Raw genomic sequence first — 14,228 nt, forward strand, 5'->3', positions numbered from 1 at the left:
TAACAACACAGTTTTTACTATGGAATGTAGTTCTCACTATGGAATGTAAGTTCAGGTTAGACGAGAATTTTGTAAGTGTAAAAGCATTCTGTAGTGTATCAAAGTTTGTATATAATGTCTGGCAAAACCAACTTGCTCATAAATCATTAATCACTTCCATTATAGATAATTTAAAATGTATGAATTCTTACAGAGAAAATAAACATAATGTACACATCTTAATAGTGTTCTTTTATCATTGTATCAGGGCTTAAAAAATATGTATGTATTTCAAGATGACATTTTAAAATATTCTAATAGAACAGTAGCAAAATACAATTCTGCAGTTACAAAGAGCTAAACTGGAATCCATAATTAAGTTATTCTGATCTTTACAATTAAAAAAAATTTTTTTCAGACAGTTTCGCTTTGTCACCCAGACTGGAGTGCAGTGGTGTAATCTCAGCTCACTGTAACCTCCACCTCCCGGGTTCAAGTGATTCTCCTGCCTCACCCTCTTAAGTGACTGGGATTACAGGCACATGCCACCACACCCAGCTGATTTTTGTATTTTTTGTAGAGATAGGGTTTCACCATGTTGGCCAGGCTGATCTCGCATTCCTGACCTCAGGTGATCCACTAACCTTGTCTTCCCAAAGTGTTAGGATTACAAGTGTGAGCGCATGCCCGGCCTAATCTTTACAATTATGATTCTGAAATAAATATGTAGCTCTGTTGTTTGCTGTAAGTTCAATTTAGACACACTTTTTGTTGTGGGAGGCGTTAAAAGTTACACTCCATTACAGGTTAAATAGAGATAGGGTCTTGCTCTTTTGACCAGCTGGAGTGCGGTGCAATCATAGCTCATTGTAACATCAAACTCTTGGGCTCAAGCTGTCCTCCCCACTCAGCCTCCCAAGTAGCGGGACTCCAGGTGTGCACCACCATGCCCAGCTAATTTTTTTTTTTTTTTTGTAGAGATGGGGTCCTGCCATGTTGCCTAGGCTGGTCTCCAACTCCTGGCCTCAAGTGATCCTCCTGCCTCAGTGTTATGTATAAAGTTTTGGTGCCACAAAAGAAATAGCACTCGAATATAACATTTTCTTTTTCTCAGCAAGGCAAGTTACTTCTATATAGAAGGGTGTGCCCTTACAGATAGAACAATGGTGAGCACACACTTGGACAAGGGAGGGGAAGGGGTTCTTATCCCTGACGCATGTGGCCCCTTGCTGCTGTGTCATTCCCCTGTTGGCTAGGGTTAGACTGCACAGGCTAAACTAATTCCGATTGGCTAATTTAAAGAGAAGGACGGGGTGAGTGCTTTGGCGGGGGTCAGGGCAGAGCAGGTAGCAGGTAATTGGACTGAGTTAGAGTGGAGCAAGTGATTGGAGTGTAGAGTGAAGTAGGTGAGTCAGGGTGGAGTAGGTAATTGGAATGAGTCAGGGTAGAATTAGTTAATCGAAAAAGATTGCTTTGTGAGGAAGTTTAAAAGTAGAAGGCAAAGAATTGAACATACTGACATATTCTTTGAAAAGAAATTTATAACTCATATCTAACAATCCCTCCCCTTGTGTTTCCTTACAGCTTTCTTTGCAAACTTTTTTTTTTTTTAACATGTCTTTGCTTAGTTGTTTTGCTTGACTTTCTAAAATAAGCAGCTTTTCTGGATAAAGTGGAGGATAGTTAAGGGAGGTTTTAGTAAGTGCCGTTTTTATGAGCCTCTGCATGGTATGACACAGCACCTGACAAGAATAAGTACACCCATTATAGCTGCAAGGGAAGAATTGAGGCTATTATTCCTTTCCATTTACTGAACTGCTTTTTTTTTTTTTTTTTTTTTGAGGCGGAGTCTCGCTCTGTCGCCGGGACTGGAGTGCAGTGGCCAGATCTCAGCTCACTGCAAGCTCTGCCTCCCGGGTTTATGCCATTCTCCTGCCTCAGCCTCCCGAGTAGCTGGGACTACAGGCGCCCGCCACCTCGCCCGGCTAGTTTTTGTATTTTTAGTAGAGACGGGGTTTCACCGTGTTAGCCAGGATGGTCTCGATCTCCTGACCTCGTGATCCGCCTGTCTCGGCCTCCCAAAGTGCTGGGATTACAGGCTTGAGCCACCGCGCCCGGCCACTGAACTGCTTTTTTTAGCCATCCTGTAAAGGGGTCATTTACCCCTGAGTTGCCGTCTAACTCATTGGATAGGGCAGTCAGACCTTGCAATGCTTTTGTTATACTTTTATTAGGGGCGGTGCTGTTTGGGATGAAGGTAAAACATTGAGTTTTAATCATGATGCAGACTCCTCCTCTTTCTGCTACTATCATGTCTAAGGCTATCCTATTTTCCTAAGCCATCTAGCTAGTGGCCCCTAATTGTTCAGCTATTCCTTTAACAGCATCTCTAGGGTAGTTAATAAATCGCTGTTCGTTGTAACAGATGTAGTTTATCCAGTCTACATTTTTATCACCCACCAAAATATTGAATCAAATCTTGCATCTATTTGATTTTGGGTTTTTAAATTGATCTGGTATTCCCCATGGGACTTTAATTGTGTCTAAACAGACATGAGCATTGAAAGACCTGTAAGGGGCTTCTCTCGCTTTACGATGTCTTATTTTTCCTTTCTCTGGTTGATGAAATGGCAGAGTGAAAGGGATAGCCAATTGGACTAAAGCACAAGTGCCATTCCAGTTATTTGGCAGAGTGTCCAGTAAAGGTCCACCACAATACCACCACACATCCGCTTGGGGATGAACAAGGGCTGACTGATTGATAAGCTCTTGAAAATTCTTAAGCTCACTACATCCCTTCAAGTCTCTAAGGAACACTGAGTTTCCTCCCTGTTGTGAGAGACACAAAGTGAACTTGGTGTTGGGAGATGGAGACTGGATGGCCCTCAGGGGCTGACCCACGGGGTGCGAGATTTTGGGATATACCAGAAAGAGAGCTTGGCAAGACTTATTACTCCAGGCTGTAGAATCCTGCAAAAGAGCTACCATGCAGCCCATGCCTGGTTGACTGGAAGACCACCTTACTGGAAAGGGGACAGTCTGGGCCTCTGGCCTGCCGTGCGCACAAACGTAACAATTGCTTTTGTTTAATGTGCAGATGGAATATTTGATCCATTCCAACCAGGTATTTATATCTTGGTATCTTGTCTCAATTGCCAAAGTTTGTTTTAAGTCTTTAACTTTTACCTTCGCTGTCTTGGCCTTGTCGTAAGATGGAGGAGGAACAGTGGTTCTGTGAGAGGTTTTGGAAAAAGGCTTAGAGGCCAGTGCAGGTGGCGGGGTATCCAAGAAACGCATTTTAAAGAATCCAATAGGGTCTGTCCTTGAAACCTCAGCCCCCTATACCATAAAGCTGGTGTTAAGAAGGGAACAGGCTTAGAAAAGGGGGAGAACTTTGGGGGCTTGTAATAATAGCCTGTATAGGGTTACACTGGTTTAGCTGACAGTTGGGGGGATGTTCCTGTAGTAAAATGAATGTGTGGTTTTAGGAAGTTACAAAAACTGGTTAGGGCAGTCTATCTTTGCTCTTTAGTGGTCCACAGAACGTTGGACCAGCTACGGCATAAAAGCTCTACATCAGGGGCAAGGCTCCTGGTTGACACTCGGTTCTTTATTGAAATCTCCCTGGATTAAAAGGTCCCAATTTACTAATGCCCATTCTGAGGAGAGTCAGGATGGACAGAGGTACTTTTCTGAAGTAGAGAGCTGTCTTTGACTTGGCAGGTCCCCACAGGGTATAACAAGGGAAGCATTAAATGCAGTAGTTTGAGGCGAAATTGACTTGGTTATGTTAATAACTAGAAGGTCAGCAATAGACCGAGAAAAGAAGAAAGAGTAATAGAATAGATAAAAAGTTAAATTTTTCTTAGCTTTAGTTTGGTAGGGTTTTCCCCTGGGACTGTAGTCCACAACTTTGGAAGGAGTGGCGCCTTGACTCGGGTGTGATGAGTCCATCCATTTTTTTGCTATACGAACAGCAGTCTCGGTGGATAGCAGCACAAGGCAGGGTCCTTCCCAGGCTGGCTCGAGTTTTCCTTCTTTCCACCCTTTCATGAGAAGGTGATCTTCAGGCTGGTGTTGGTTTACTGGAAATTCTAGGGGTGGTACCTGTGCCAAAAGACTTTTAGTTTTGAGGGAAAGGAAAGTGGAAGATAAAGTATATAATTTCTAAGAAGTTGACCTTTTGCTTTAAATGTGGGGACATCAACAGTGGACTTTAGTCTTTGGTGCCTTCTGAGAAATTTCCTTTAGCACCTATTTTTATTAGTTTTTAGACCAAAGAAAGCCAAACAACCATTTTATATTTAACAATGCTTCCTGTATGATTTTTATAACAGATAAGCTAAATTTCACCTTTATATTAGTGTTATTAATGTTAATTTTAATAAAACCTTGTAGACGTATTTATCCAATTTTTAATGTCTGACCATAAGATTTTTATAGACTCTTTTTTTTTTTTTTGGAGATGGAGTCTCGCTCTGTGGCCCAGGCTGGAGTGCAGTGGTGTGATCTCGGCTCACTGCAAGCTCCGGCTCACTGCAAGCTCCGGCTCACTGCAAGCTCCGGCTCCCAGGTTCACGCCATTCTCCTGCCTCAGCCTCCCGAGTAGCTGGGACTACAGCGCCTGCCACCACACCCGGCTTTTTTAGTATTTTCGGTAGAGACGGGGTTTCACCGTGTTAGCCAGGATGGTCTCGATCTCCTGACCTCGTGTTTCGCCTGCCTTGGCCTCCCAAAGTGCTGGGATTACAGGCGTGAGCCACCGTGCCCGTCTTATAGACTCTTTTTAACCTTTATTATAATTTTTGTTAAAGAGCAGGTTAGTGCTTTAAGAAAAACCTGTTATGTTTTTATTTTTTATTTATTTATTTTTTTGAGACGGAGTCTTGGCCCAGGCTGGAGTGCAGTGGCCAGATCTCAGCTCACTGCAAGCTCCGCCTCTCGGGTTTATGCCATTCTCCTGCCTCAGCCTCCCGAGTAGCTGGGACTACAGGCGCCCACCACCACACCTGGCTAGTTTTTTGCATTTTTTAGTAGAGACTGGGTTTCACTGTGTTAGCCAGGGTGGTCTCGGCCTCCCAAAGTTATGCTTTTATTTTAATATCCAGTTCACAGAAAAACTGGATGATACCTCTTTAGCTAATATGTTTACACACAAAATTTCCTTTACAATTAACGTTTTAAAACTTGCTTAAACCTTTGAAACAAAATATATATATTTTTAACCTTTTAATGTAGGTAAAAATTTATATTCTCATGCCTACTTATAATCTTTTTACCAAAAGTATGTTTTACTTTCCTTACACACTTTGCACATAAACTGTTTCTTCAATCATTTTACATTTAGGAGGCTTAATTACTTTTAAATTATACATTTCTTGCATAAATTTCCTTTTATAACCTTTTTTTTCCCCACGACTTTCACAGATAATTCTTCGACATGCCTCCATGCCTCACCTTTCTGACTTGTCACAAACATCCTTTATTTTTTTGAAGACAGAGTCTCCCTCTGTTGCCCAGGCTGGAGTGCAGTGGCACCATCTTGGCTCACTGCAAGCCATTCTCCTTCCTCAGCCTCTGGAGTAGCTGGGGCTACAGGCACCCACCACCATGCCCGGCTAATTTTTGTATTTTTAGTAGAGACGGGGTTTCACTCTGTTAGCCAGGACAGTCTCAATCTTCTGACCTCGTGATCTGCCCACCTCGGTCTCCCAACGTGCTGGGACTACAGGTGTGAGCCGTCACCCTGGCTTTTTTTTTTTTTTTTTTAAACAACCAGTTAATTTATTTTAGGACAGGACAGGAATTTACCATATAACATTCTTTTTACATAAATTCTGTCCCCCCTCCCCCCCTTTTTTTTTTTTGAAGATGATAATCATTCTTTTCTGAAGTGAAGTTTGTTCATGTCTCTGGACTAGACCAAGGCCATAAGATTAGAAGTTAGGATAATACATATTACACTGTTAACTTTTAGCAAACTTTACTTTTGTTGAAAACCTTCTAAGTTTGGGATTTCAGTTATTCTTTGCTATTAATAAGACCCCGTGTAGTCCAAATTTACTTAGAATTGATGGTTCTAAGTAAATTCATGGTTCCTTCCTGGTTTTGTAAGTACTTTAAGGCTTGGCTGAGTGCAAACAGCTCACACGTTTGAGCAGACCAGTTATTAGGCAGTTTTCCTAACTCTGCTTCTACAAGAGTTTCCCTGTCAATTACTGAATACCATTGTTGTTGTTGTTGTTGTTGTTGTTCCCCACCCCCCAGTCACCCAGGAGGAACCATCTGTCTTCCTCTCCTGAAGGGGCTTCCTCCTAGGTCTGGTCGTACCTTTGTATGGTAAATATTTAAATCCCCTGTTAGGAAACCTGCTGGGTTAAGGGAATTTTCAGTGGTTAATGATAAATCATCTTTTTCTAACAGAATAGCCCTATGCTTTAAGATTTTTGAGTTAGTAAACTACCTTTTTGCTTTTTGACTTAGGATAGTTCTGAACTGGTGAGGTGTGCTCACAGTGAGGTTTCCTCTAAAAGTTATTTTTCTATCTTCTGTTAGCAAAGCAGTTGCCACTACAGACTGATTGCATTTGGGCCATCTGCGGGTTACTGGGTTAAGGATTTTTGATAGGAAGGCCGTGGGTTGTCAGTGGCCTCAGTGCTTTTCGGCTACGCCCTTGTTTACACTGACAGCGAGGTGGTATTGGAGTTTGTTATAGGGTCACGGAGAAGACCTTCAATTATTAACTATAGGTTTTCAATTTACCCTGGCTCTTAAAGGAATGTTTTTTCTTTACTGCTTCTGTTTTTCTCTTTCTCTCTTTGACTTTGTCTTTCTCTCTGACTCCATCTTTGTCTCTCTGCCTCTCTTCCCCCAACCTCTCTCCCTGTCTTTCCCCTGTCTCTCTCTCTGCCTCTAGGGTAGGGACCTGCAGGAGTGGAGCTACTGTCTTCCCCCAAGAAGAAAGGAAAAGTTGGGGGGTTGTGTCATATTCAACCCTTGAAATTAGTGGAAGGTTCAACCCCTTAACACCAGGGATGTCTCACCTTGCATGTCCCGGAAGGCTCAATCCCTCAAACCAGGGGTGTCTTGTCTTGCTTGTCCTGGGAAGTTGACCTGTTTACCCCCTTCCCCCCTCTGAAGGTCCTTTGCACACTTCCCACTCATGCTGTCCTCTCTGGCTGCTCCCCTAAGGGAGAATTAGGCCCCTCTTAGTGTTGGTGTGCTGGTATAAATCCCATGGCAGGATCCGCTCTAAGCCATGTAAGGTAGCTACAGAACCGTGGAGAGGACCCACTCACTTCGTTCAGCAGTAGGACTTGTCACCATCCACACAAACAACACCGCAAGCAGGGTTGTTGATGATCATTCACACACACACATTTAGCCCTCCAGAATTTGACCACAAAGGAAGTACTTTACTGGCTCCCACCTTTTCCTTCCTTGGCCTGTGCACAGAGTTGTAGCTGCAGTATGTGAGGATCCTTTAAGCTAGGTTGCTGGCCAGCCCCGCCCCGCCCCGCCCCGCCCCACCCCACCCCACCCCACCCCACCCCACCCCACCCCTGGTGTTGCTGAGAGCTTGGGTTATTCCTCGCACTGGGTGGGTCTTGATATCTCACCCCTGAGGCTGCCACAATAGGGCAGGGTGCACCTCCTCACGAGAGAGAACCAGAGACTGTCCCCAGAGGGGAATGTAATCCTAGATGAGCCCCCAAATTGTTATATATAAAGTTTTGGTGCTGCAAAAAGAAATAGCACTCAAATATAAAATTTCCTTTTGAGGCCGGGCGCGGTGGCTCAAGCCTGTAATCCCAGCACTTTGGGAGGCCGAGACGGGCGGATCATGAGGTCAGGAGATCGAGACCATCCTGGCTAATACGGTGAAACCCCGTTTCTACTAAAAAATTAAAAAAAAAACTAGCCAGGCGACGAGGTGGGCACCTGTAGTCCCAGCTACTCGGGAGGCTGAGACAGGAGAATGGCGTGAACCTGGGAGGCGGAGTTTGCAGTGAGCTGAGAGCCGGCCACTGCACTCCAGCCTGGGCGGCAGAGCAAGACTCCATCTCAAAAAAAAAAAAAAAAAAATTTCCTTTTGAATTCTCAGCAAGGCAAGTTACTTCTGTATAGAAGGGTGCACCATTACAGATGGAACAATGGTGAGCACACACTTGGACAAGGGAGAGGGAGGGGTTCTTATCCCTGACACACGTGACCCCTTGCTGCTGTGGTGTTCCCCTGTTGGTTAGGGTTAGACCGCACAGGCTAAACTAATTCCGATTGTCTAATTTAAAAAGAATGACGGGGTGAGTGCTTTGGCGGGGGTCAGGGCAGAGCAGGTAGCAGGTAATGGGAATGAGTTAGGGAGGAGCAGGTGATTGGAATATAGAGTGGAGCAGGTGAGTCAGGGTGGAGTAGGTAATCGAAAAAGATGCTTTATGAGGAAGTTAAGTTTAAAAGTAGAAGGCAAAGAAAGAAGTGAACATACTGACATATTCGAAAATAAATTTAGAACTCATATCTAATACACAGCATCCCAAAGCACTGGGTTTACAGATGTCTGGCCCCATGCACTTTTTTGTTTGTTGGTTTTTTTTTTGAGATGGAGTTTCACTCTTGTCACCCAGGCTGGTACAAGCAATTCTCGTTCCTCAGCTTCCTGAGTAGTTGGGATTACAGGTGCCTGCACCACTATGCCTGGTTAATTTTTTAGTAGAGTAGGGGTTTCACGATGTTGGCCAGGCTGGTCTCGAATTCCTGTCCTCAGATGATCCACCTGCCTCAGCCTCCCAGAGTGCTGGGATTACAGGTGTGAGCCACCGCTCCTGGCCTCTGTTTTTTTTTTAGAGATGGGTCTTGCTCTGTTGTCCAGGCTGGTCTTGAACTCCTGGCCTCAAGTGACCCTTCTGCCTTAGTCTCCTAAAGTGCTGAGATTACAGACATAAACCACTGTACCGCCATGCACTTAAGGAGCCAACCAGTCTTCTAGGCAGGCAGAAGAAAGTATATTAACTGGGGTAAATAGGACTCCTATATAACATCCAAAGCATGTGGGATTCTGCAGCAAACTGGGAGTACTTCTGGATTGGCCTACTGTCTTCTTTAGAACTAATTTCATTGTAACGGTTTAAGAAGGTGAATATTTTTACATAGTCAAGTGCATTAGGTGACATATTTCTTTTCTGTTAACTTGCTTCCTCTGAATGACCTAGTTCACTAGTGAACTAGTGACTAGTAGTTTGGTCACCAAGCAAATCAAGCCTGCAGGAAAGGAAGTCAATACTTAAAATAGTGTGTTATCATCTGAATTCCATTCAAATAATGTGTTTTCTGTGTGAACACTTAGCCTCAATAATGACATGTCTGACTAGAGCAAGCTCCTCCAATAAGACGAAGAGCAAGACAGCACCAAGACCAAGACTCTCTCTTTTTTTGTTGGGGTTTTTTTTTTTTTTTTTTTTGGTTTTTTTGAGATGGGGCCTTTCCCTGTTGTGCGCTGGCTGGAGTGCAGTGGTGCAATCTTGGCTCGCTGCAACCTTTACCTCCGAGTTCAAGTGATTCTCCCGCCTCAGCCTCTGGAGTTCTTGGGATTACAGGTGTGCACCCCCACAACTGACTAATTTTTGTATTTTTTAGTAGAGATGGAGTTTCACCCTATTAGCCAGGCTGGTCTCAAACTCCTGACCTCAGGTGATCTGCCCACCTGACACTCCCAAAGTGCTGGGATTACAGGTGTGAGCCACTGGGCCCAGCCTGCATCTCTTCTTCTAAGGCTTAGGTTTTGCCCAGAATTCTCAATGCATGGAATAGCTCACACCAACCGTCATTGTTCCCACCACAAAACCTTGGCTGCCACATGCATGTGGATCAGGTGAAGGGACATTTTAATATTTCTCCTGCTCTTCAATTTGTATATCCATTGCAACAATTGCTGCAAAACCTGCTGTTCCAATGAGGGACAGATGGTGCCTGTTTAGCTTTTTGGATGCATTTGGATCCCTGATCATCATATGAAGAAAGAGAAACATCTGTGTTGTTTGGTATGGAAATTGCTAGAAAAATCTCCCAAGAGCAACAAAACCCTCGTAATCCAACTGGCATCAAATCCCAGCTCCCATACCCTGTCTTTTCTTGTGTATAGTTTTTTGTTGTTTGTTTTTCTTTTTTAGACGGAGACTCGCTCTATTGCCAGCTTACTGCAACCTCCACCTCCCAGGTTCAAGTGATTCTCATGCTTCACCCTCCCGAATAGCTGGGACTACAGATGCGCACCACCACACCTGCCTAATTTTTGTATATTTACTAGAGATGGGGTTTCGCCATGTTGGCCAGGTTGGTCTCGAACTCCTGACCTCAAGTGATCCGCCTGCCTCGGCCTCTCAAAGTGTTGGTATTACAGGCATGAGCCACCACACCTGGCTCTTTTCTTGTTTTTTAATGTAAGCATTTATATCTATAAATTTCCTCCTGAACACTGCTTACATTGCATTCTCTGAGTTTTGGTATGTCCTGTGTTTGTTTTCATTTGTTTCTGTTACCTGATTTTTCTTCTTTGATCCATTGGTTAAGAGTATGTTGTTTAATTTCCACAAACTTGTGAATTTCCAGTTTTCTTTTGTTATTGATTTCTAACTTGATCTTTTTGTGGTCAGAGAAGAAACTTTGATACCTGTCTTTTTAAAGTTACTGAGACTTGGCTGAGCATGGTGGCTAATACCTGTAATCCCAGCACTTTGGGAGGCCAAGGTGGGCAGATCACTTGAGGTCAGGAGTTCGAGACCAGCTTGGCCAGCATGGTGAAACCCTGTCTCTACCAAAAAATACAAAAATTAGCCGGGTTTGGTGGCGCGCGCCTATAGTCCCAGCTACTCGGGAGACTGAGGCAGGAGAATCACTTGAACCCAGGAGATGGAGGTTGCAGTGAGTTGAGATTGCACCACTGCACTCCAGCCTGAGTGACAGAATGAGACCCTGTTTCAAAAAAATAAAAAAGTTATTGAGACTTAACTTGTGATTCAACTTACATGGTCTGTTCTGGAGACTGTCCTGTGTGCACTTAAGATGTGTATTTTTTTGTTGGGTAAAGTGTTCTGCATATGTGTGTTAGAGCTGATTTGTTGTGTTGTTCAGATCCTGTTTTCTTCCTTACCGTTTGTCTGGCGGTTCTATCCATTATTTAGAGTGGGGTATTGAATCTCCAACTACTGTTGTCCATTCTCCCTTCTATTCTGTCAGTTTTCACTTCGTATGTTTTGGTGATCTGTTACTAGATGTGTGTGTGTTTATAGCTGTAATATCTTCTTGTTATTAGTATAGTCATGTCACTTAATGACAAGAATGCGTTTTGAGAAATGTATCGTTAGATGATTTCGTCTTGTGAACATCATAGAATATGCTTACACAAACTAGATAATATAGCCTGCACTTGGGCTATATGGTATAGCTTATTATTCTGAGACCACAAACCTGTATAGCATGTTACTGTACTGAGTACTATAGGCAGTTGTAACACAGTGGTATGTATTTGTGTATCTAAACATAGAAAAGGTATAGTAAAAAATTGGGGCCAGGTGCTATCGCTCACACCTGTAATCCTAGTACTCTGGAAGGCTGAGGAGGGAGGATTGCTTGAGGCCAGGAGTTTGAGCCCAGCCTGGGTGACATGGTGAAACCCTATCTTTACAAAAAAATAGAAAACTTAGCCAGTCTTATAGTAGATACTTGTGGTTCCAGCTGCTCGGGAAGCTGAGATGGGAGGATCACCTGAACCTAGAGAGGTTGAGACTGCAGTGAACTGTGATCATGCCACTGCACTGTAGCCTGGATGACAGAGTGAGACCCTGTCTCAGAAAAAAGAAAGATAAAAAATGATACGACTGTATAGGGCACTGACCATGAATGGAGCTTTTAGGATTGGAAATTGCTCTGGATGAGTCAGTGAGTGAGTGGTGAGTGAATTTGTAGGCCTGTGGCATTATTGTCTCTCCCGTAGATTTTATAAACATTGTATACTTAGACTTTACTAAATTTATGTGAAATTTTTTTCTTCAATGATAAATTAGCTTACCATAATTATTTTACTTTATACATTTTAATTTTTTCAGCATTTTAGCTCTTTTGTAATAACACTTAGTTTAAAACAAGCACATTGTATAGCTATATAAAAATATTTGCTTTTTATCCTTATTCTATTAGCTTTCTTCTAGTTTTTAAATTTTTAATTTATTTTTACATTTTAAACTTTTTTTGTTAGAAATGAAGACACAAACAGACATATTAATCTATGCCTATATAAGGCCTAGGAAGGCCTGGGTTAGTATCATTGTCTTCTACCTCCACATCTTGTCCCACTGGAAGGTCTTCAAAGGCAGTAACACACATGGAACTGTCATCTTCCATGACAACAATATCTTCTTCTGGAATACTTCCTGAAGGACCTGCCTGAGGCACTTCTGCAGTTAACTTTTCTTTTTATAGGTAGGAATATACTCTAAAATAACGGTAGAACCAGGCATGATGGCTCACACCTGTAATCTCAGCAACTTGGAAGGCTAAGGTGAGAGGACCACTTGAGGCTAGGAGTTCAAGGCCAGCCTGGGCAACAAAGCAACACCCTTCTCTACAAAAATAATTTTTAAAAAATTAGCCTGGCTGGTAGCCCGAGCCTTAAGCTGAAGCAGGAGGATCACCTGAGCCCAGGACTTAGAGGGTACAGTGACCTTTGACTGCACACTACAACCCAGTCTGGGTGTCTCAAAACAAAAACATATAGTAAATCAACTGTAGAATAGTCATTATTGTCATTATAAGTATTAATCACTGTACATAATTATATGTATTGTACTTCTGTACCACTGACAACACAGTAGATTTGTTTATAACAGCATCAGGACAAATGTTAGTAATGCGTCTAATGCGTCCCACTACAATGTTAGAATAGCTATGACTTCTAGACTTCTACGACTTCGCTAGGTGATAGGAATTTTTCAGCTCCATTATACTCATATGGGACCCCTGTTGTATATGCAGTGTGTCATTCACTGAAATGTCATGTGGCATATGACTGTATATAATGTTCTTTGTCTCTTGTCCCTTTTAAAATTTTAAGCCTACTTTGTCTGCTATTAGTATGGGAGATTGACAGACTTATAAAGTAAGCATATTAGGTTTTGTGGGCCACAAAGGGTTTGTGTTACCTATTCTTTGTTTCTTGTAAAAAACATTTTTAGTTTTAGGGCTATGCAGAAACAAGCCTGGGGTAGGTTGCCAATTCCTCTTTTATCTTGAATAAAAAATTTTTTAATTGTAATGAACTTTTAATACTTTTCTTTATGGCTAGTGTTTTTGTCTTTTTCAAGAAATCTCCCCTTAACCTGAAGTTGTGAAGATACTTGTTATATCCTAAAAGCAGTACTGTTCTGCCTTCATATTTAGATCTGTAATCCTCCTGGAACTGTATGAGGCAGAAACTATTCCTCCTGGAACTGTATGAGGCAGAAAGTATCAGGCAGATGTTCATTTTCTTTTTTTCTTTTTCTTTTTCTTTTTTTTTTTTTTTTGAGACAGAGTCTCGCTCTGTCGCCCAGGCTGGAGAACAGTGGCGCCATCTTGGCTCACTGCAAGCTCTGCCTCCTGGGTTCACGCCATTCTCCTACCTCAGCCTCCCAAGTAGCTGGGATTACAGGTGCCCCCGCCACCATGCCCGGCTAATTTTTTGTATTTTTAGTAGAGACGGGGTTTCACCGTGTTAGCCAGGATGGTCTCGATTTCCTTACCTCTTGATATGCCCACCTCAGCCTCCCAAAGTGCTGGGATTACAGATGTGAGCCACCACACCCGGCCTCATTTTCATTTTTAGCCCACATTTGGATTCTCTATTACTAAGCACCATTTTTGAAGCAACCATTTTTTTCTCAATGATCTGCACTCGTCTTTCATAAATCATGTGATCTTCTATGCTTTAGTTTGTTTCTGGACTTTCTGTTCCGTTTTTTTGGTTCATTTTTCTATCCCTGAATCATCAGTGTCTTAATTTCTGCAGTGTTATAATATATCTTATTGTTTAGTAGAGCAAATTCTATGACCCCATTCTTTTTTCTTCTCTTGAAACTCTGTTGCCCGGGTTGGACTGCAGTGGCGTGATCATAGGTCACTGCAGCCTCTGCCTCCTGGGCGCAAGTGATCCTCCCACATAGGTGGGACTACAGGTGCATCCCACCACGCCTAATTTTTGTGTTTTGTAGAGATAAGAG

At 42.8% G+C, this 14,228-nt stretch overlaps 1 protein-coding gene and 1 pseudogene across 4 annotated transcripts in view; one reads left to right on the top strand and one right to left on the bottom strand.

Annotated features, from left to right (window-relative positions):
- STRN3 (striatin 3) overlaps window positions 1-14,228 on the top strand; it is a 137,389-nt gene that overhangs the window by 55,470 nt on the left and 67,691 nt on the right. The window lies entirely within an intron of this gene.
- Window positions 9,744-10,077, bottom strand: LOC115897435 (annotated as a pseudogene).

Source organism: Rhinopithecus roxellana, chromosome 5 (assembly GCF_007565055.1).
Source record: "Rhinopithecus roxellana isolate Shanxi Qingling chromosome 5, ASM756505v1, whole genome shotgun sequence".
NCBI classification, from domain to species: Eukaryota; Metazoa; Chordata; class Mammalia; order Primates; family Cercopithecidae; genus Rhinopithecus; species Rhinopithecus roxellana.